The sequence below is a fragment of the Bos indicus genome, chromosome 20, assembly GCF_029378745.1.
Source record: "Bos indicus isolate NIAB-ARS_2022 breed Sahiwal x Tharparkar chromosome 20, NIAB-ARS_B.indTharparkar_mat_pri_1.0, whole genome shotgun sequence".
NCBI classification, from domain to species: domain Eukaryota; kingdom Metazoa; phylum Chordata; class Mammalia; order Artiodactyla; family Bovidae; genus Bos; species Bos indicus.
Genome location: NC_091779.1, coordinates 2,240,261 through 2,263,961, shown reverse-complemented (window position 1 = coordinate 2,263,961; position 23,701 = coordinate 2,240,261). Strand labels below are relative to the sequence as shown.

General features: G+C 46.9%; 1 protein-coding gene and 1 long non-coding RNA gene across 3 annotated transcripts in view; one reads left to right on the top strand and one right to left on the bottom strand.

Moving 5' to 3' along the window:
* KCNIP1 (potassium voltage-gated channel interacting protein 1) overlaps window positions 1–23,701 on the bottom strand; it is a 405,417-nt gene that overhangs the window by 290,940 nt on the left and 90,776 nt on the right. The window lies entirely within an intron of this gene.
* LOC139177973 (uncharacterized) overlaps window positions 17,520–23,701 on the top strand; it is a 30,831-nt gene continuing 24,649 nt past the window's right edge. Inside the window, exon 1 of the long non-coding RNA XR_011562381.1 lies at window positions 17,520–17,766. This is a non-coding gene — a long non-coding RNA (uncharacterized lncRNA). The remainder of the gene's footprint in view (window positions 17,767–23,701) is intronic.

The window sequence follows — 23,701 nt, the reverse complement described above, 5'->3', positions numbered from 1 at the left end:
AATTTATATAAAAGAATAGTTCAGAAAGGTGTAAAGTGCAAGATGAAAGTCACTGGAACCAAGAGAGATCATCCAAAACGGGCTAGTATGGGCTGTCTTACTTTACCTTTCAGAATTTAAAAATGGGAAGTCAGGGTCTCTGAGGAAAATGCGTTTGATTTCACTGATTTACAATGCTGTGTTAATGTCTGCTGTACAGCAAAGTGATCGTATATATATGTGTTACATATATACAAAAGATACATGCATATGCACATTCTCTCTCTCTTTCTAAAGGTGTTTATTTGGCTGACCTGGTCTTCACTGCTGCACGCGGGCTTTCTCTAGTTGCAGAGTATGGGGGCTACTCTCCAACTGCGGCGTGCAGGCTTCTCACTGCAGTTGCCCCTCTCCCGGTGGTGCACAGGCTCTAGGGTGTCCAGGCTTCATTAGCTGCTGCATCTGGGCTCACCAGTTGCCGTTCCTGGGCTCCAGCGCTCAGGCTCAGCAGCTGTGTCACCTGGGCTTAGTTGCTCTGAGGCATGTGAGATCTTCTCCTCAGGGATCCAACCCTTGTCCCCTGCATTGCAAGGGAGATTCTTAACCGCTATACCACAGGGAAGCCCTTACATTCTCTTTTTCTGTATTATTTTCCATATGACTTATCACAGGATATTGAATAATTTCCTGTGCTACCCAGTAGGACCTTGTCGTCTAACCATTCTATATATACTAGTTTGCATGTACTAACCCCAAACTCCCAATCCATCCCCCACCCCCAACCCCCAGCAAACACAAGTCTGTTCTCTACGTCTGTGAGTCTGTCTCTGTATCATAGATAGCTCATATGTGTCATATTTTGTTGTTTACCTCTTTCAAATTATGAAAGTGTGATAAAACATTTACAGCAGACTTGGAAAATACAAAACAAAGTAACATACAGTTCTACTATATATTATAATTATCATTTGTGCCATATTTTAGATTCCACGTATAAGTGATACCGTATATATATGCCTTGCTGTTCACTTAGTTTGATAATGTCTAGGTCCATCAGTCACTGAAAACTAACCAATCTAATCACATGGACCACAGCCTTGTCTAACTCAATGAACCTATGAGCCATGCCATGTAGGGCCACCCAAGATGGCTGGGTCATGGTGGAGAGTGCTGACAAAAAGTGGTCCACTGGAGAAGGGAATGGCAAACCGCTTCAGGATTCTTGCCTTGAGAACCCCATGAAAAGTATGAAAAGGCAAAAAGATAGGACACTGAAAGATGAATTCAGATGACCATTATATCTACTACTGTGGACAAGAATCCCTTAGAAGAAATGGAGTAGCCATCATAGTCATCAGAAGAGTCTGAAATGCAGTGCTTGGATGAAGTCTCAAAAATGACAGAATAATCTATGTTCATTTCCAAGGCAAACCATTCAATATCATGGTAATCCAAGTCTATGCCCCAACCAGTAATGCTGAAGAAGCTGAAGTTGAACAGTTCCATGAAGACCTAAGACCTTCTAGAATGAACACCCAAAAAAGATGTTCTTTTCATTATAGGGGACTGGAATGCAAAAGTAGGAAGTCAAGAAACATCTGGAGTAACAGGCAAATTTGGCCTTGGAGTACAGAATGAAGAAGGGCAAAGGTTAATAGCGTTCTGCCAAGAGAATGCACTGGTCATAGCAAACACCCTCTTCCAACAACACAAGAGAAGACTCTACACATGGACATCACCAGATGGCCAACACTGAAATCAGGTTGATTATATTCTTTGCAGCCAAAGATGGAGAAGCTCTATACAGCCATCAAAGTCAAGACTGGGAGCTTACTGTGGCTCAGATCATGAACTCCTTATTGCCAAATTCAGACTTAAATTGAAAAAAATAGGGAAAACCACTAGACCATTCAGGTATGACCTAAATCAAATCCCTAACAATTATACAGTGGAAGTGAGAAATAGATTTAAGGGACTAAATCTGATAGACAGAGTGCTTGATGAACTGTGGACAGAGGTTTGTGACATTGTACAGGAGACAGGGAGGGATCAAGACCATCCCCAAGGAAAAGAAATGCAAAAAAGAAGAATGGCTGTCTGAGGAGGCCTTACAAATAGCTATGAAAAGAAGGGAAGCGAAAAGCAAAGGAGAAAAGGAAAGATATACCCATTTGAATGCAGAGTTCCAAAAAATAGCAAGGAGAGATAAGAAAGCCTTCCTCAGTGATCAGTGCAAAGAAATAGAGGAAAACAATAGAATGGGAAAGACTAGAGATCGCTTCAAGAAAATTAGAGATACCAAGGGAACATTTCATGCAAAGATGGGCTCAATAAAGGACAGAAATCGTATGGACCTAACAGAAGCAGAAGATATTAAGAAGAGGTAGCAAGAATCCACAGAAGAACTGTACGAAAAAGATCTTCACTACCCAGATAATCACTATGGTGTGATTACTCACCTAGAGCCAGACATCCTGGAATGTGAAGTCAAGTGGGCCTTAGGAATCATCACTATGAACAAAGCTAGTGAAGGTGATGGAATTCCAGTTGAGCTATTCCAAATCCTGAAAGATGATGCTGTGAAAGTGCTGCACTCAATATGCCAGCAAATTTGGAAAAGTCAGCAGTGGCCACAGGACTGGAAAAGGTCAGTTTTCATTCCAATCCCTAAGAAAGGCAATGCCAAAGAATGCTCAAACTACTGCACAATTGCACTCCTCTCACACTCCAGTGTTCTTGCCTGGAGAATCCCAGGGACGGGGAAGCCTGGTGGGCTGCCATCTATGGGGTCACACAGAGTTGGACAAGACTGAAGTGACTTAGCAGCAGCAGCACATGCTAGTAATGTTCAAAATTATCCAATCCAGGCTTCAGCAATATGTGAACCATGAACTTCCAGATGTTCTAGCTGAATTTAGAAAAGGCAGAGGAACCAGAGATCAAATTGCCAACATCCACTGGATCATGAAAAAAGCAAGAGAGTTCCAGAAAAACATCTATTTCTGCTTTATTGACTATGCCAAAGCCTTTGACTGTGTGGATCACAATAAACTGTGGAAGATTCTTCAAGAGATGGCAGTACCAGACCACCAGACCTGCCTCTTGAGAAACCTGTATGCAGGTCAGGAAGCAACAGTTAGAACTGGACGTGCAACAACAGACTGGTTCCAAATAGGAAAAGGAGTACATCAAGGCTGTATATTGTCACCCTGCTTATTTAACTTATATGCAGAGTACATCATGAGAAACACTGGGCTGGAGGAAGTACAAGCTGGAATCAAGATTGCTGGGAGAAATATCAATAACCTCCAATATGCAGATGACACCACCCTTATGGCAGAAAATGAAGAAGAACTAAAGAGCCTCTTGATGAAATTGAAAGAGGAGAGTGAAAAAGTTGGCTTAAAGCACAACATTCAGAAAACTAAGATCATGGCATCCAGTCCCATCACGTCATGGCAAATAGATGGAGAAACAGTGGAAACAGTGGCTGACTTTATTTTTTGGGGCTCCAAAATCACTGTAGATGGTGACTACAGCCGTGAAATTAAAAGACGCTTACTCCTTGGAAGGAAAGTTATGACCAACCTAGACATCATATTAAAAAGCAGAGACATTACTTTGCCAACAAAGGTCCATCTAGTCAAGGCTACGGTTTTTCCAGTAGTCATGTATGGATGAGAGAATTGGACTATAAAGAAAGCTGAGCACCGAAGAACTGATGCTTTTGAACTGTGGTGTTGGAGAAGACTCTTGAGAGTCCCTTGGACTGCAAGGAGATTTAACCAGTCCATCCTAAAGGAAATCAGTCCTGAATGTTCATTGGAAGGACTGATGTTGAAGCTGAAGCTCCAACACTTTGGTCACCTGATGTGAAGAACTGACTCATTAGAAAAGACCCTGATGCTGGGAAAGATTGAAGGCAAGAGAAGGGGACGACAGAGGATAAGATGATTGGATGGCATCACTGACTCAGTAGACATGAGTTTGAGTAAACTCCGGGAGTTGGTGATGGACAGAGAGGCCTGGCGTGCTGCAATCCATGAGGTCGCAAAGAATTGGACACTACTAAGCAACTGAACTGGAGAAGGCAATGGCACCCCACTCCAGTCCTCTTGCCTGGAAAATCCCATGGATGCAGGAGCCTGGTAGGCTGCAGTCCATGGGGTCAGGAAGAGTCGAACACGACTGAGCGACTTCCCTTTCCCTTTTCACTTTCATGCATTGGAGAAGGTCATGGCAACCCACTCCAGTGTTCTTGCCTGGAGAATCCCAGGGATGGGGGAGCCTGGTGGGCTGCCGTCTATGGGGTCACACAGAGTCAGACACGACTGAAGCGACTTAGCAGCAGCAGCAAGCAACTGAACTGACTGACTGAAGTCCATCAGATGAATTGATCTTGAGCATAAGTTTAAGTTTTCATAGTCTTATTAACAAGGGAACCAGAAAAGATGAGAAGAATGAGCTGATTTGCACTTCTTAGGGCAATGTGTCTACATGGACAGGGATACACAAGGGAGGTTTTTATGGGCCAGACTCAGAAGGTCCTTAGCTGACTTTCTCTTACATTCAAATTGGTTAGAATTCAGTCACATGACCATCCCTAAACTCAAGAGAGCTGGGAAATTCAGTCCAGCTGTACACCCTGGAAGAAGAATTTTGTGGTGAGTTAGAAGCTACAGGCCCCGGAGGAGCTGAATTTTAATATTCGGAAAATTCAGCATTAAGTACAGAAATATAGAAAGGAATCAAGCCCTTTGTATTAAAATATTTGTGCTTTGAAATAAGTTATATCTATAAACTTGTGATGTTTAAGAAAATATGCCTTTGTGGAATCCTGAATGAACTTTTCCATTCTGATGTAAAATGCTCAATTGAGCAGTTGATTTAGAATTCTGATTTTAAGTTGAAAGCTTACTCAGTTTAAATAAGTACTGGAACCTATAAAAGAAAATAGTCTTTACCATATTTATAAGTTTAATGAATTGTATTAATAGCTGTTACTTGAATATTTGAGAAGGTTTGGTAGACAGTTGAAGTACTTAAAAGATTCAAATATATTAAATCTATAAATGCAGTTTACAATGTTTAGAGCAATTTAATTAAACACGTTTGTAAATGAGAAGAAACGTTTCTCAAAGGTCCCCTTAAAAAGTGATTGTTAAAATTTGCTAGGCTTATAAATAAATAATAAAATTGGTAAACAAAACTTTAAAGCTTATGGAAGAACCTGAATCTATATGAATTTGTAACTTTATTAAATTGAATATTAATTTTAAAAACCAGCCTTTGAGTACTATATTCAATGCCCAAAAGCTTCCCTTGAGGGGATCAAATTAATAGATTTTTGTTATTAAAAATACAATTATGATTAAAAACTCAACCTATATAGAAGGAAGAGGTGAAGTCCCTAGGCTCATCCCCCAGGTAACCATCTTTACCGGTTTCTTGTGTACCCTCCCAGCAATGTCCTTTGCATACTCGTATAATCCCCCTTCCTCCACCACTGTTTTTACACAGAGGTTTATTCTGCCTGATCTCTTGCATTGCTTTTTCACTTAATGATATATCTTGGAAACATGTTTGTGCCTCTCATAAAAACAAAGATAACAAATGTTCCTTTTCATCTCTCTCCTCCAGGTCAGGGAGGAATTCCTCTCCAGAGCCAGTTGTTTCATTGTCTCCACTCCTCTCCTACTCACTCCACAAAGCCCCTCTTGCACAAAAATGGTACTTAGTCAGAATACGGATGGCTTCTGTGCTACCAAACCCACTCAGTTCTGCTTTGTCCTGATCTGCAGCTTTTGAGGCTTTTCTCTCTTTCTTTTCCCTTCCTGGGCTTTCCAAATTCTCTCACCTTCTCCTGATGCTCCATCACCTTCTATCCTTATATCCTCTCCTACCTAAACATTATATCTAAGAGAACCTTAAAAACCTGGACCTTAAATATCCTCTTGTTATCCTAGATCTTTTCATGAAGTGACCACGTCTCTGCCCAGGGCTTCCTTTCCACCTATATGCAGATGATCCATACATTTATATGTCCAGCCCAGAAACCTCCTTCAAGTTCTCAGTGTTCTCAACAGATGGGCAACTGCTTAAACAGCACCTGGTCCTAGATGGTTCAAAGGCAGGTCTGGCTATATAATTTGTCGGACCAGTGCAAAATGAAAATTCAGGTCCCCTGATTGAAAAAAAAAATAAAGATTTCAAGATGGTCATTATTTAGGAGGGGAGAGTGCTACACAGTTTGTGGGATCTTAGTTCCCAGACCAGGAATTCAAGCTGGCCATGGCAGTGAAAGCGTGAGTCCTAACCAGTGGACTGCCAGGGAATTCTGTCAGGATGGTGATGGAAGAGCATTAAAGCAAGGATGGGTCCCTATGCGATTGCACAAGTCTGGCACCCGTGAAGCTGCCCCTGCTCAAAGGTATCTCAGACTCAAGTCTAAAAAATCACATCCCAGCACCCCCCCGCCCCCCGCCACCAAATTCAACTTTTCTTGTCTTTGCTATATTAATAGATGGCATGACCGCCACCATCCAGCTATGTGAGCCCAGAAACCAAGAGTTACCTTTGACCCTCCCTCTCCTGCACAACTACATTATCCAGGGCACCACCAACCCCTCACATAGGTTTCCACACTTCTTAGGCTAGCCCAAGGGCCATCACCTCTTAGCTGCCCTAACACAATGGGTTTCTCTCTGATCCCCCCACCACTTTCCTCTCCACATCATTCTGCAATCTCCAATATGACCAGAGAGATTTTTTTTTTCCCCAAAATATAAAGCTAAAGAAAATATAAAGCTGGGAAAAGATCCAGATGCTGGGAAAGATTGAGGGCAGGAGGAGAAGGAGGTGACAGAGAATGAGATGGTTGGATGGCATCACCGAATTAATGAACATGAATTTGAGCAAACTCCAGGAGACAATAAAAGACAGGAAAGCCTGGCGTGCTGCAGTCCATGGGGTTGCAGAGTCAGACATGACTTAGCGACTCAACAACCACAACACAGCTAACCATTACAACTCATCCCTCATTCCATAACAATCCTTTGCTTTAACTGCTGCCCATTAAACTCTCCCACAGAACGTTTTTTCCTTTGACTCTTTGCATGTTACTTTTGACACATAAAAGCTTTTATATTTTTGTAATCAAGTTGGTCAGTCTTTTCCTTTGTGGCATTGGAGACTGGTGTTCTCAGAATGATTCTATAAAAATAGTGTCCATGTTTTCTTTGCTTATTTTGTAGTCTCACTTTTTTATATGTAAGTGCGTGACCTTTGTTTGGGTATGAGACGTGAGGCTCCAGCTTTGTTTCATTCCAAACCCCTTGTTAGCAACCCTTGGGTGAGCCATCTTCTCCTCTGAATCACAAACTGACCTTGATCTGGCTCTGAATTCCCATTTGTGTCGAGTTTATTTCTGGCCTTTCCATTTTGTTCCATTGATCTGTCTTGCCTTGGGTATAAGTTTTCTGATAGCCTGACTTGATTCAAGGATAAAACCTGGACTCTTTTCAGGGTTTGAATGTCTTTCCCTCAATCCCCCATAAATAACAATTCCTTCCACAGAGTTTTTCTCTTTAGTTCTTAAGAAGAGATGAGGACAACAGAAGTTCAAGACTCTATTTTCTGATGAAGTCTGGAATGCCATTACTCTGGGCTATTGATTGAGGGCAGAGTTTTCAGCCAAGATGATGGTGGAGTTGATAACCTTGTATGGAAACTGAAGAGCCCAGCAGAGATGAATTCCCCCCTTCACAGAATGAGCTGGAAGTCTTTGGATTCCTGGTGCTGTGCACACCCCTGGGATTTCATTTGGGCCTGTCTCCTTTCTTCTTCTAAATGTCAAAGACTTCAAAACTCAACTCACTTGTGCCTTTACCCAGAGAACCTCTGGTGAGGCTCTTCTCTGTGCTGCTCGCCCGAGTTCAGCTCTGTCTTAGCTCCTAGCACGTGCACACAGTAAATAAAACCCCATCTTGCCTCTAAACCAGCCCCTGAGACCATTGTGGGCTTCCCCAGGGCAGGATCCAGGCCTGGGTTGACTTGCGCCGTTTACTTTGCACTGACCCTCAGCCTGGCACTCTGGGATGTATGTGGGTTGGAGGTGTGTATTGATTTTTTGCATAAAAGCAATATATGCTCATTGTAGAAGATCCTGATAACAGAATTGCTCTAAACAACCCACCCCCCAGGCCCAATGCCTTTTCTAGAAGAAACCACACAGTGTGGCATCTTGGTAAACATCTACGGAAGAGTTGACCTGCTTTCCCACACCGGCTAGCTGCTTACCCCCCTTTAGAGATGAAAGCAGTTCACTCATGTCCCACTTTTATTTGATCACATGGTGTCACTTCTGCTGAACTCTACTGGTCAAACACTCAAGTGCTGCCCAGATTACAGGAGAGAATGCACAAACCCCAGGTAACTGTCAGCCTTAGTCTGGAAGAGTTTTGTAAGAAGGGAGAGAGGAGGTCAGCCTGAAACAATGAAGAGAGGAGACGATGCAGATACCTCTGCACACCCTCAGTGGTGGTGGGGTAGTCAGGTTGATGAGGATGGCGTGATATACAGGGCATGGCAGCCTGATCTTCAAGAGGAGGCAATTTCCATTAATGTGATAGACACTGAGCTGAGCACCTCAAAACCTCAAAACGACACAGTCAAATCCAATCGCTGTCTTGGTATATCAGGAGCAGAACCCAGACTCAAAGAAGCGTGGGGAGTCATCCAAGGTCAGGGAGCTGGGAAACCACAAACGGGAGGAAACACTGATGTCTGCCCTGAGTGTAAAGCCCTAACACACTCTCAGCCACCACCCACACCTCTCTTGAGTTCCTATAACATAGGACCTACGGACAGGAAAGCTGCAAAGCTTGGGAGTCTTGGAATCCTAATGCCCAGAGGCGCCCTGGAATGGTGCCCACCTCAGCCTTGCCTCCCTGTGGGGACCTCCTTCAGTCCCCAGAAGGATGTGTCCCCCTTGTCCCCCATTCCTGGAAGCATCACCCAGTGGGCTGTCTCCATTGTGTCTGTCCCACTGGCATGGTGGGCTTTCGCAGGTGGTCAGGAATGCTTGCAGTCAGGTTACTGCAAGCCCCAGGGCTCCCATCTTTGAACCACCTCTGCTGCCACCTGTGTGTGCCCATGAGTGCTCCATCCACATGCCCCACCCACACTGGTGATTCTCGTGGCAGACTTTATTTTCTTGGGCTCTGCAGATGGTGACTGCAGTCGTGAAATTAAAAGACGCTTGCTCCTTGGAAGAAAAGCGATGGCAAACCTAGACAGTATATTAAAAAGCAGAGACATTACTGCCAACAAAGGTCTGCATAGTCAAAGCTATGGTTTTTCCAGAAGTCATGGATGGATGTGAGAGGTGGACCATAAAGAAAGCTGAGTGCTGAAGAATTGATGCTCTCAAATTGTGGTGTTAGAGAAGACTCTTGAGAGTCCCTTGGACAGCAAGGAAGTCAGTCTTGAATATTCATTGGAAGGACTGATGCTGAAGCTGAAGCTCCAATACTTTGGCCACCTCATTAGAAAAGACCCTGATGCTGGGAAAGATTGAAGGCAAAAGGAGAAGGCGACGAAAGAGGATGAGATGATTGGATGACATCACTGACTCAATGGATGTGAGTTTGAGCAAACTCAGGGAAATAGTGAAGGACAGGGAAGTCTGGCGTGCTGCAGTCCATGGGGTTGCAAAGAGTCAGACATGACCGAGTGACTGAACAGCAACAACGGTCTATTGGCTAATGAGCATCAGGGGAGAAAATTCATTGATACGATTGTCTTGGTGAAAGAGATAAACCTTCTGTGAGATCCAGACAGTGCTAGGCCGTGGCTGCAGAGGGTGAGGACAGGGGCAGAGGGAAACATTTATTGGACGTCATTTGGGCACCAGGCACACAGTCGTGCCCCACAGGTGATTTCACGTCACCGTCCCCTAGCAGCCCAGGGGGCAGGTAGTACGAGCTTGTAGAAATATGGACACAAGGTCTCAGGGAGGTGAAATAATAGGCCCCAGGTCACATAGCTGATAGCAGGCTGAGACCAGACTGAAAAGAAATTCTTCCAACTTCTATTACTCTTCAAGAGCTATGACCCGAAGTCACTTTCAGAGGTTTTAAAAAGCAAACTGAAAGGAGGAATGTGGCTCCCTTCCTGTCTAACGTCCGGAAGTGTACCTGCTGTGGGTGAGGAGGTGGGAGCCCGGATATCCGCAAACTGCCTTCTGCAATCCTTTAACTCGAGTCTAGGATCTTGAAAGACATGACAAAGACCATTAGATTGAAATAGGGGCCGTTTCCTCTAACACAGTAACTTTCCTGTAAACTTAAAATGAGAAACTAAGAGACTGGGCGATATCCTTTTAGTAGCTGCTCAGTGTAAATGCATTTTGAGAGCAAATGTTCCTTCAGAAGAGATCATTTCTAATGTTCTTTCAAATTGTCAATTTGGAGGATGAAGGGGAATGTGATTAGAAGACCAAAATAACAAAGAATTTTGAGACCAGCAAAAACGTTGCCTGCACGAATGTATAATTTAAACTGCCGAAGTGCTCTCACAGTTTTGATGCCAAATATACTTAATCAGTAATAATCCTGTCCCTCAAGAAGGCTCCTAATTTGCTTTATTGCCTTTTTAGATTTGTCCCCTTTCATTTTCTAAAATATAATCATAGTTCAGTGACTCCATCTGTGAGCGATTCGGCGATGAATTCTGGGTGGTAATGATGTACAACCAGCGTATAACAATTCCTTAATCACGCTGTTTCCTCTATTGTCGCCTCATTTGAATTCATGGTTTCCAGAAAATTCAATTATATTTGCAATTTCATCAAGGAATTACTCAGATAAATAACTGACAGAATAACAGTTCACTTATTTGTCAGGAATGAAGCAAAAGGAAGGGGGTGCAGAGAGAAGAAATGAGGGAAGAGAGATTTGGTAAAAAGCAGCATCAAGAAGTTGAGTTTTCCTGAGAGGCAGACAGGAAGGGTGGCGGTATGACAGCTGTGGACGCCAGCTTGGCCAGCGGCAGGGGCGTGACAGGAAAACCCTAAATGAGAATCTGCCTGCAGGGCAGGAGACCCAGGTTCGAACCCTGAGTCAGGAAGATCCCCTGGAGAAGGGAATGCCTACCCACTTCAGTATTCTTGTCTGGAGAATTCCATGGACAGAGAAGCCTGGCAGACTACAGTCAATGGGGTTGCAAAGAGTTGGACATAACTGAGCGATCAATACTTTCACTTTCAACACTTGCCAATTGAAATCTCCTCACAGATCAGGCCTGGCTTAACTCCCCTCTCCTCGCCATCACTGGCTTTTGCTGCATTTGTGGCACCCTGGCCTTCATTCCAGGTAGAAATTGGTGACGGGACATTGTGAGCCCATTGCCACCTCTGTCATCTGAGTTTCATATTGGATTTTGGCTGCCACACACCCCAGCTGCTTTCTGGTTGCTGTGCAAAGCCTTCTCTCGACTTTAATCTTACCCATCAGAGTCTCTGAGTTTCCAAGAAGAAAATTAGTCATTGTGCACAAAGCCGACGAGCATCTGTTGGCCTCCTGCCTGTTAGGGGCACCTGGCTCATTACACCCACCCACTGTTGGAAGGTCCAGTCGTCACACAGCATGTATTTCACCTCCACTCGAAGCCACATCTGTCCTCGTCTCAGTCGTAGGTGCTACCAAACACGCATCCCTCCAGATGCTCCCACGGGAGATAGGACTGGGGGCCAGAAAGAGAGCCACCGCTGTGTCCACTGTACTGGCAGCACTAGGGGTCTTCACTGCGGTGCACGGATTTTTCCAGTTGTGGTACGCAGGCGCTTCTACAGCTGTGTTCCACGGGCTCTAGCGTGCGCAGCCTCAGTAGTGGTGGTACATGGACTGACTCTGTTGTGACTTGTGGCCTTAGCTGCCATGGGGCATGTGGGATCTTAGTTCCCTGACCAGGGATCAAACCCTCATCCCTGCATTGGAAGGCAGAGTCTTAACCACTGGAACCCCAGGGAAGTCCCAGCACTAACTATTTTGGAGGCTGGTCTTGCAGACAGTTACCACTAAGCCATGACAACAGCCACCAGCTCAGGTCCTACTCAGGGCCGCTGCTGGGACAGACAACATGTGCTCTGTGCTCTCCCGGAAGCAGATATAATCACCAATGACAGCCTTTTTTTTTTTTTTTTTTCCAGTGAGTGTTAGCTGATGTTCTTCCAGGTCACAGACCCCCAGGACAGCAAAGCTTCCTTCTTTGTCCCCTCTACATACGCAGGGGAGGGGAAGCCGAAGCACCTCTGTAGAAAACAATACTCTATTCAGGGTTCTCTACCCTGGCATGCACCTCCTATCAGAGATATATTTCTCACTATCAATTAGCTTGCATATCTTTTAAAATTAAGTTTTGAGAAATAAATTGGTGGTGATGGAAAGTGGACAACATCAACACCCTTTACCTAAATATGTCCAGGGACCCACCCTGGTTGAACAGTGTTGGGTTCGTTGACACGTTGCACTGAGGGGGAATGCCCACCAGGGGCAGCAGTGAGCTGCCTGGGTAACAAGGTGCTCACAAAAGACAGAAAAGAATTGAGGCTTGTGCGCGGTGAGTTTAGGGAGAGTTCAGGGAAGAGGGACTTTGCTCTGGATTGGATGTTCTCAGGTAGCAAGGGGTCTTTATACATCTTATCTGTAAGGCAGAAGTAATGAAGAAGGAAATGGCAACCCACTCCAGTATTCTTGCCTAGGAAATCCCAGGGACAGAGGAGCCCGGCAGGACATAACTGAGCAGTCAGACGACAGTAACAACAACAGCAGCAACACATGATGCTGTTACTGGTAGATTAGCCAGAAGAGGGAGACCCTGGTCATTTCTGTGGTTCAGACAAGGTTCTTGCTTCTGTCTGTGTTCATCGTTGTGTTCATGGGACATGATTTTGAAGTGGTCTTATCTGTATCTTGCTCCATTCTGGTCCGTGTAGCCTTGCCTGATGTCCATGTTCTGGGAAATCATTTACGTTTAACAGGTAAACACCAGGACCCGGCCAGGAGTGCCAGGACAACTCCTGCCTATAAGGGTGTTTATCTCTTTCTGAATAATATGCTTTTCCAAGGTCGCTCAGTTGGTAAAGAAAATCTGCCTGCAATGCAGGAGACCTGGGTTCGATTCCTGGGTTAGGAAGATGCCCTGGAGAAGGAAATGGCAACCCACTCCAGTATTCTTGCCTGGAGAATCCCGTGGACAGAGGAGCCTGGCAGGCTGCAGTCCAGGGGGTCGCAAGAGTCAGACACGACTTAGTGGGTAATCACCACCAAGGCCATGGATACTTCTTCATACCTGTGTTCTCAGTTATTCCACATGTTCCTCTAAATATTATCAAAGAGTGCCAGGACACACAAGTCAGCCATAGCTGAGCCCTCCCTGGTCCTGCAGAGGTGACAGCGATAGTGGGGTGGGATGAGCAACCTGCTTGAGGCCCACAAGGATGTTGTGAGTGCTAAGTCACTGCACTCATGTCCGACTCTTTGCAACCCTAAGGACCATAGCCCACCAGGCTCCTCTGTCCATGGGATTCTCCAGGCAAGAACACTGGAGTGGATTGCCTTGCCCTCCTCCAGGGGATCTTCCCGACCCAGGGATCGAACCTGGGTCCCTCACGTCTCCTGTACTGGCAGGCTGGTTCTTTACCACTAGCACCACCTGGGAAGCCCCTCACAAGGATGTTATTAGCTACAAAATGGGAGGCACACCGCATGGCCAGGAGATACTTCATGCTAGAGCCACGACTTAGAAGAGCCTTAAAAACAAATAGGAGTTGATCAGAGCAAGAGAAGGGAGAGAGTGTTCCCTATTGGGGGAACAGCTATGTCAAAGCTCTTGAATGTAGTGGAAGAGGAAAAAGCCTGGATGATAGGCAGGCACTAGGCCAGGCACAAAAACCTTTTGGAGGAGTCCAGGTAGAAATTAGCCTATGGTGAGTGATGGGGAGTCATGGAAGGGTTGTCAACTGGGAGAGACCTGGTCTGTCATGCTTTGCATGAGATGCTCAGAGTGCCCAGGAGAAAGGAAGACAGGCTTCAGTGCCCGAACTGAGCCTTTGCTAGAGGAGGCCTCCGGTCCCATGCAACTGTTTCTTGCCATCAGAGCAGAAGAAGCCACATGAGGAGGTGACCCTGAGGGTAGCGTTAGGAGAACTGACCCATGGCTGAGCATGTGGCCCCTCGGCTGCTTCCGATCCCGGCTGACGCACACTTGGCACTTACTAACCCCCAGCACTGCTCCAAGCCCCTTCTATGGATTGTTGTATTTTATCCTCACAATGATCTGATGGGGATTCTCAATTTTTTTAGTGCTAAGTCATAGATGATGAAACTGAAGCACTGAGAGGCAGAGAAGTTTGCTCAAGGTCACGCAGCTATTAAGTGGCAGAGCGAAAGTTCCACGATGAGCGGCGGTGTGTTCAGGGTGGGTGTTCCTTTCCTTCGGGCTCCACTGAGCCTCCCGAGTGCTGGGCTCTGCTCTGGGCTCTTCGCCTATGGTGGCTCATCTGGACCTCACAAAACTGTGGACCACAGGTGTGTGCCGCTCTTCAAGGTCAGTCGTGGCCCAGAGTACAATTTGGAAAGGGAAGGCTATTTTCAGGAGTGGAGGAAAGGGCTGGAAGTTTACTAGTTACAGAGAAGCCTTTTGATTAACAAGTGTGCCAGCTTCAAGTCCTGAGCACCCAGTACAAGGCATGCTGGTTTGACACTAACTCTTGGAAATTCTTATGTATATTTAAATGTATGTGGAAGTGAAGTGAAGTGAAAGTCACTCAGTCGTGTCTGACTCTTTGTGACCCCATGGACTATAGTCCATGGAATTCTCCAGGCCAGAATACTGGAGTGGGTAGCCCTTCCCTTCTTCAGGGGATCTTCCCAACCCAGGGATAAAACTCAGGTCTCCCACATTGCAGGTGGATTCTTTACCATCTGAGCCACTAAGGAAGCCCAAGAATATTGGAGTGGGTAGGTTATCCCTTCTCCAGGGGATCTTTCCAACCCAGGAGTCAACCTGGGGTCTCCTGCATTGCAGGCGGATTCTTTACCAACTGAAGCATGCACAAAACGACTGACTGCCTACCTTTGTCTTTTGTTTGTTTAAAGTTGTTGTTTTTGTTTTCTTTTTGATGTGGACCATTTTTTAAAGTCTTTATTGAATTTGTTACAATATTTCTTTTTCCATGTTTTGGTGTTTTGACCTCGAGGCATACGGGATCTTAGCTTCTAGATCAGGGACAGAACCTCCACTGCCTACTTTGGAAGATAAAATCTTAACTTCTGGACCACTGGGGAAAGCTCCTGGTTACCTTTGAAATAGATGGCAATAGAATGTGGTGGAGAGGGCAGGAGAGGGCTGGATTCTCATTTCTGAGGAAGATTTCTCATGGAGATGCTGTGATAACATTAACAGTCCAAGCCAGGGAGAATTTTCTGCTTTGAATAAAGGATAAAATGCCGCCTCTGCCCTTCTCGCCTGTGCAACCCTCCACAGGTCACTTAAACTCTATGAGCCTCAGTTTCCTCATCTGTAAATCGGGAATAACGATGCTCACTTGGTGGGTTGTTTCCAAGATTTGAAAGTACTCTTGAAATGTCTGTTAGGGTATGTGGCACCTAATGGATGCTGGGTGAATGACAGGAAGTATTAAAACCAGTCATTTTAAACAGCACTCTAGATCACTGACAAGTACAGCTTCATTTCCCTGTGATGAGAGCGGAGAAGGAGTGAGGACGGGCTTTGAATGTGCCCAGACCAGCTCATGTGCTATTGTTTGTTTGCAGTATCTTTTCACTTGTGGCTTTATATCTTGTCCATTCTTAAAATCTGTTACATAGAAACGGATGCTTCATTGGTAATTGTTCCCTTTGGTGGTCAGTGTTCCTCAAGCAACTCTCTCCATTAATGAATCACCATGACAACCTGCCCACTTAAGAGGCTTGCAGCTGGCCCACGCTTGTCCCAGGGAGTACGTGGTCACGCCTCCAAGGGCCTGGGGGCTTCCGTAACTGGGCAGCAGAGGGGGGTAGTGCATCTACCTGTAGGACCTAAAACGTGGGCATGAGAGGGCACAGGGTCTGGCCCACAGCAGATACAAAAGGAATGCTGGTGTGAGTAAAATGAGATAACGTGATTTGGGAGAGGGGGTTCTGAAACAGGGCAATTGCCCTGAGTCCAAAAATGTAAGGTGCCTCATGCTGCTAGGAAGTGATGGTGAGGAGTCTACTAAGAATTATCCCAGCCTGGGATAGTTCTGTTCATTCATTCATTCAACATTCAGCATTATTAATAAGCTAGGCACTTATGTAATGAAATATGGTTTCTATCCTTATTATAGCTCACAGAGTAGTTAGGGAAACACCAAAATAGACAAAATCCAGGGGGGCAAGTGCTTCTGAGAGGAACATATGGGATGCTGTGGGAGCCCAGACTTGGGGTGGTCTGGGAGGGCTTTTCAGAGGAAGAGTTGTCAAGTCTGGGCACGTGGATGGATGAGCATGAGTCATGCAGAAGGAAAGAGGGCAGGGATGTAGATGCCTGCTCCTAGTGGAAGAAATGACATATGCACCAAGAGAGGGAACGTGATGACTCCAATCAGAGACTCAAGACCTTCTGTGTCAGCAGGGTCTCATTTGTAAACAACAAGAATTAAGCCTAGATGATCTAAGCAGGAGGATTAGTTGACTCATTGAGAAACACCAGGGGGTGTTAGTGATCAAGAACCCACCTGTCAATGTAGAAGACTCAAAATGTAGATTTGATCCTGGGGTTGGGAAGATTACACTGGAGTAGGAAATGGCAATCTACTCCAGTATTCTTGCCTGGAAAATCCTATGGATGGAGGAGCTTTACAGGCTACAGTCCCTGGGGTCATGAAGAGTCGGACATGACTGAGCCACTGAACACACACACACACACACAGAGTCACTTTGGAGGCTGTGTCTCAGAGGTAGCCCCCCGTATAGCACTGATGAACTGGTCCTGGGAAGATATCCACTGTCAACTGGCATCCATGTGCTGGTTGTTTGGCCAGCATCACAGGGTCAGTTCTGACGCTGCTCCTGAAAACTAGACATGAGCATCACAGGGTCAGTTCTGATGCTGCTCCTGAAAACTAGACATGAGCATCACAGGGTCAGTTCTGATGCTGCTCCTGAAAACTAGACATGAGCATCACAGGGTCAGTTCTGACGCTGCTCCTGAAAACTAGACATGAGCATCACAGGGTCAGTTCTGACGCTGCTCCTGAAAACTAGACATGAGCATCACAGGGTCAGTTCTGATGCTGCTCCTGAAAACTAGACATGAGCATCACAGGGTCAGTTCTGATGCTGCTCCTGAAAACTAGACATGAGCATCACAGGGTCAGTTCTGACGCTGCTCCTGAAAACTAGACATGAGCATCACAGGGTCAGTTCTGATGCTGCTCCTGAAAACTAGACATGGTGGGTCCCCTGCCACCTCTTTCACAAACAGGCTCCACGTGGTTCCAGATTCTTCACGTCATAGCTTGCAGCATTAACCTTGGGCCACGAGGGTCTGGTTAACTGGGTAGGACGTCTGTGCTCACCATAGCTACCAAAGAGGCTGGAGCAGAGGGCATGCAGTGCTCCCAGATTTATGGAGGTAGTCTCTGCTTTGCATGAGGGTTTTCCAAACACGGCGTGGAGGGAAGAAAAATGCTGGGGAACTGACAAGGGAAGCTTTATCATGGGAGACTCTGGGCTCACAAAGGTGAGTAAGACATGATAATTGCCTTCAACCTAACGGAAGTGACAGTCTTCTCGGTAAATAAGAGACTGGAGAAAGTGCAGGGAGAGAGCAGAGTGGAAATCGGGCAAGGCATAGAATGAGCCAACATCAGGGTTCCAATCTGTAACCTTGGGCCTGTGATGTGGCAGGAACCCCTGCGATGCCCCGTGTGAGTAATGCTGACCGTGAACCATTCTGCCCCCAAGGTCTGTCTGAGTCAGTGGGACAGGACTGGGCAGGACTGTCCTGATAGGGTTAACAGTTCTTCAAAGACAGGGCTGTCCTCCAAACCCCTGGAGGACATTAACTGAGCCCTTAATTAATTCACCATTAATTGAACCCTACAGAAATAATTTCTATTTTATATTTGTAATGACACGTTGGATACTTGAACCTGCAGGGCTGCAACTTCCACCAGAAACAACCACTCAAATCTGGGTGATTTCCTAATGAGGGCAGCACAACTCCCCCAAAGTTCTGATGAATTTGGGAGGCCCTCTGCCCTCTGAGGGTGGGAAAAAGTGCTGGGAGAGGCTGAGAAGGCAAACCTTAGTACCTCAGTGGAACTGGCTGCTAAGTCGCTTCAGTCGTGTCCGACTCTGTGCGACCTCATAGACGGCAGCCCACCAGGCTCCCCCGTCCCTGGGATTCTCCAGGCAAGAACACTGGAGTGGGTTGCCATTCCCTTCAATGCATGAAAGTGAAAAGTGAAAAGTGAAAGTGAAGTCGCTCAGTTGCGTCCGACTCCTAGCGACCCCATGGACTGCAGCCCACCCGGCTCCTCCGTCCACGGGATTCTCCAGGCAAAAGTACTGGAATGGGGTGCCATCCCTCTTACAAAAGGATGAACTGTCTTTATTCCAATCTCTCTGGACAGGATTGTTCTGCCCTAGCTCTGTTCTCCAGGACTGGATAAACCAAATCCCTTTAAGTTCTTTATATCTTCACTAGGACCACTGAGCACATCTGTATTTCTTTTTGTCCAAGAAAGTTTTTGCTTCATCTGACTTTTCTCATTTTATATATAATTTGTGTTATCATGTGTTTACATGTTTCTGCTGTTCTTCTGATCTGCTGATGCTTAACAGGTGTTGATGAGAAAGTCCATATTCAACTAGAATTCTTTCAGTGCTTGTAGTCAGTGGAATAATAGTCATCCCCAACATATTCTGGGTTTCCCTAATGGCTCAGAGGTAAAGAATCCACCTGCCAATGCAAGGGATGCAAGTTTGATCCCTGGATCAGGACGCTCCCCTGGAGAAGGAAATGGAAACCCACTCCAGTAGTCTTGCTGGGAAATCCCATGGACAGAGGAGCCTGGCAGGCTACAGTCCCTGGGTTGGCAAAGAGTCAGACATGATGAGTGCCTGAGTGCGCGTGCGCACACACACACACACACACACACACACACACACTCACACACACACACACACTCTTGTGAAGCACAGGCTCTAGGGCACGCAGCCTTCAGTAGTGGCAGCTCCCGAACTCTAGAGTGTAGACTCGATCATAATAGTTGGTGCACAGGCTTAGTTGCTCCTTGCATGTGGGATCTTCTTGGCTCGGGGGTTGAACTTGTGTCTCCTGCATTGGCAGGTGGATTCGTGACCCCTGAGCCACCCGGGAAGCCCCACATTTGTGTTGTTTTGAGCCTCTGAGTGTTGATTTGTTAGAGCAGCATTAGGTAACAGATATAGTGCCTATTCTCAGGGCTTCACTATCAAGCAAGGAGCCGCCATGAAGATGTTAGAACCAAGACTCTTGAAGGGCGCAGAGTTCTGAATAGGGAACAAAAGCTTTGTTTGTAGACTTGCTCCTCCTGCTAAACAATGGCAGAACTATTTGCAGGGCAGCAGACGCAGAGAATGGACGTGTGGACATGGTGAGGGGAGGGATGAACTGGGAGGCTAGAATTGAGATAGTCACACATACACCACCACGTGTGAAATAGATGGCTAGCGGGAAGCTGCTGTACAGCACAAAGAGCTCAGCGTGGTACTCCGCGATGACCTAGGGGTGGGATGGGCAGTGGGAGGGGAGATATATATATAATGTAGTCATGACTGATTTGCATTGTTGTGAGGCAGAAACCAACATGATAAGAAAAATAATGATCCCAATTTTGTGTCATGGGGTATTCGATTGTTATGGTGATCAGAGAAGCTAGTATGAGCTGAAAGGAGCTAATTTCTTTGTGAAAGGAGATTAATCTTAAAAAGTATACTCCTTTGAATCGGTCCTAAGATTGGCCATCATGAAATCAAAATACCCCTGAGGTTGTCAGCCATCTGGACTTCTGTTTTCTCTTCTCAAGGGGTCATGTCCCCTGGCAGTGGTAACAGAATAGAGGGGCACTGGAAGACAGAAGTGAGTTAAGGGGGAGCCAGGACTTCTCTGTATCCTGGTGGAACGCTGGAGGTGGTCAGCAGCCTGGAGGGAGTGCTGAGGCTCCTGATATTAGGGGCCCCTCTCAGCTTTAGCCCTACAGTCAGATCAGGAGAGAGTGAGACTCAGAGGTTAAAATGGACCCAGTGGGAAAATGCAGAAAACTCTGGAGTAAAGAACCCATTCCTAGGCATTTGCTGACAACTGAATTGGTAGGAGATGTGGCTGCTCTAACTGAAACCAAGAGACTGGAGCGGATAATATTGCTCTTGCATGTCAAACGTCCACTATTTTCCTTTCTGCTAAGAAATATTTTTCCCGTTTCCCTCTGAGAAACCATCCCTCTCCTACCTAGTCCTTTTGGTTAAGACGGGGTTAAATACACCCCTTAATCCAGGAGCCTGGAGAAGGGCATAGCAACCCACTCCAGTATTCTTGCCTGGAGAATCCTATGGACAGAGGAGCCTGGTAGGCTACAGTCCATGGAGTCACAGAGTCAGACATGACTGAGCAACTAACTCACTCAGGTGGACTTCAAGGAATGGAAACATCAAATAGGAGATACATCTAAAGAATAAAACTAAGTCTAAATCACACCCTTGGTTAATGCGGGAGCACATGTTATGCCTTGGGCACCTGGAGAAAGGAGACTAAATTCTGTCAGGACCTGGAGGGGGCTCACATGGCTTGTTGTAGCATCCCAGGGGAGGGGTGTGAGGACCCGGCCGGGCCAGCTGGTAGAGTGTCAAGGGTGGGAAACAGATCTGGGTGTGGCACAGGCCCTGCCTCATCTGGAGCCTGGGCTAAGGCAGTAGGGAGAGAGGTGGGGTGTGGCAGCCATGACCTGGGAGTCAGGTCAAATAGACTAGAACACTGAAAACTCACAGCAAGACGTGAGCTCGGAGAGAGAGGACAGAATTGTCCGATTACACAGCCAGTGCGGGAGCCAACTAACACCAACCTGGTGCTCGGCATCACCCCGCAGCTGTGGGCATCAGAAACAGGTTACTCCAGCCAGTCTTCCAAGGTTATCAAAGGAAGCAGAAGGGGAGGAAGCCCCAGTTCCCATCCCTTCACTGCCAGTGCAGGCATCTACTGACGGCCTTCACTAGGGGCCCTTGCTGGGCTGGCTGTAACAGCCGCTCCTGACTCAGAGCATGCTCAGGGTAACAAAGGAAGAAGCAGGAGCTCTCAGCTCACTTTAAACTGCCAGCCTCTCTAGGTCGTGCCGCTTGCTTGCAGAAGATTGAGTGGGACAGATGGTGGGTGGCAGTTTCCCTGGTCTTGGAGCAAACTTCCTGGGAACCGCACAAATCAAGCCCTTCTACCGTTGTTCAAGGGAGACTGCCGACAGTGACTGAGGGGCTGGGTTAGGAGTGAAGGACCTCAGTCGCCTCACCTCAACTCCGCCCTGTCGTTTTCTTTAGTCCCCACCAGCACAGCCCGGCCTTGAGGCCTGGGTGATTCAGAGGCTGGAGGAGGGAAGGGAGCAGAGGGCAGTGGAAAGGGAGGGGTTGATAGCTGCTGGTGGGGACCTGGGGGGCCACATGCGTCCCTGTGAGAGGAGGAGGCCAGCTGCTCTCCTTAGAAGAGTTCAAGTTCAATCCTAGCTCCGACGCCTTCTAGTGGTGTGGCCCTCAGGAAGCTTCTTCCTAGAACCTCAGCTCTTCCTTGTAAAGTGGAAATGATAATAGCTGTCGACTCACAAGAAGGCAGTTGTGTAGATGAATACATTCCAGCAATTATTATATAGTCAGCATCGGGAATGCACCCCAGGACTCTTCCTTGATCCCCTCCCATGTTCCCTTCTGATTCGTCTGAGACCATCCATCAACTGTCAGATCAGGAAGGGCCATCCATCCATCTGCTCAAAAGTCACTGAGCATTTTCTTCGTGTTCAAGGCTTTGGGAGAGACCACAGTTAGCGAGAGGGGCGAGCGTGCTGCTCTCGTAATGGGACTCTTTCCTGGCCATCTAGGTGCTCACGAAATTGATAAGAAAGCTGAGACCCAGAGGGGGCAAGGCTTCTGCCCACAGTGACGGAGCCACGAAGGTGGGACCCGTGGGTGGCACCATGCCTGGGTCTCCACCTCCAAGGGCGAGGCCTGGCAGGACTAGATGAGGCATCAACATTTGCTGAACTGGTGAGCCCATGAATCAGGAACTCCCAGACTAGTGGCCTTTCTATGGCCTGCCCCCGAATAACTGGGTGGCGGATACGTGTATGGAGGGAAAAGCGTGAGTACTTTCCCCTATGTGGCCCCTAGTCCCTTCTCCCTCTGTAAAGCTTGGGCTGAGAGAGCTGGACAGGCTTTGCTCTCTATCTTGGGACATTGAATCAGGAGCCAAAGAAACATAATAATGTCATTCAGAAATGTGGAGCTCATGGCCATGCCTGCAAATCATGTCAGGTCTGTAGAACTGAAGTGTAAGGGAAATCAGACGCCAAGGAGAAAGGCTTTTTTTTTTTAAAGGAAAAGCAATTAATTCTCAGGTACTAATACTATTCTTTCAGGATTCAACAAATCATACCCCTAACTTTTGTAGGGCTTGTGACAAGAATACAAACACAGGACTAGCCCTCCTTCCAAAAATGTCCACATCCTGATCCCGGGAACCTGTATGTGTGGATACCTGACAACAGGGTATCAGGTTGCAGATGGAATTAAGGTCTCTAATAAGCTGGCTTCAAGTGGGGAGCTTACCCTGGATTATCTGATTGGGCCCAAGTATCCCAAGGGGTCTTGTGAGTGGGAGACGGAGGCAGGGGAGAGACCCAGAGAGACAGTGGTGTGAGGAAGACCTGGTGACCACAGCTAGCTTGGAAGGTGGAGGAAGGGGCCCCAGGCTGCGGAAAGCAGGTCGGGAGAGTCAGGGCCTCGCATTCTCCCTCGGGCCTTCCAGAAAGAGTGCAGCCCTACTGAAGCCCTGATTTTAGCCCAGCGAGGCCCATTCTGGGTTTCTCACCTCTAGAACCGTGAAACAGGAAATTCACACTGTTTAAAGTCACCACTGTTTTAAGCTCCGGAAGTAGCCTCAGGGCTATTTGGAGAGGGAATTTGAGGTCCTGGTACCCAGAGTGTGGTCCTGGTGGGCAAAAACCCCATGGCCCTTTCTCCTCCTCTCCTCACTCTGTGGGGAGGGGCATGGATGGGGGAGGATCAGAGCGGGTCCTCTAAATCAGGAGCATAGCCATATCAGAAATCTGATTGAGCCCTGGCCTCCACCCACTCCCGTGGTCTGGGTTCTCCTCTGTCACGTCTGGGCTGATGGCATCATTCTGTTTATGTCCCTCTGCCACAGCCAAAAAGACGTCCACTCAGAAGGCAACGAGGAAGGCAACAGACGACGGGGTCAGGTTCATTTGGCAGAAAAGGGACACCATCCTGAGTACAGGATGATGCATCCTGGGAGTTGCCTGTGGTCCCTGCATCAGAGTGCCCAGGGCCAGCGAGATGGGTTTTCCCTGGAGACACTCATCATGCATAGTGAGCAAAGACCCATCTCTAGTTACCCAGGGCAGAGGCCCAAG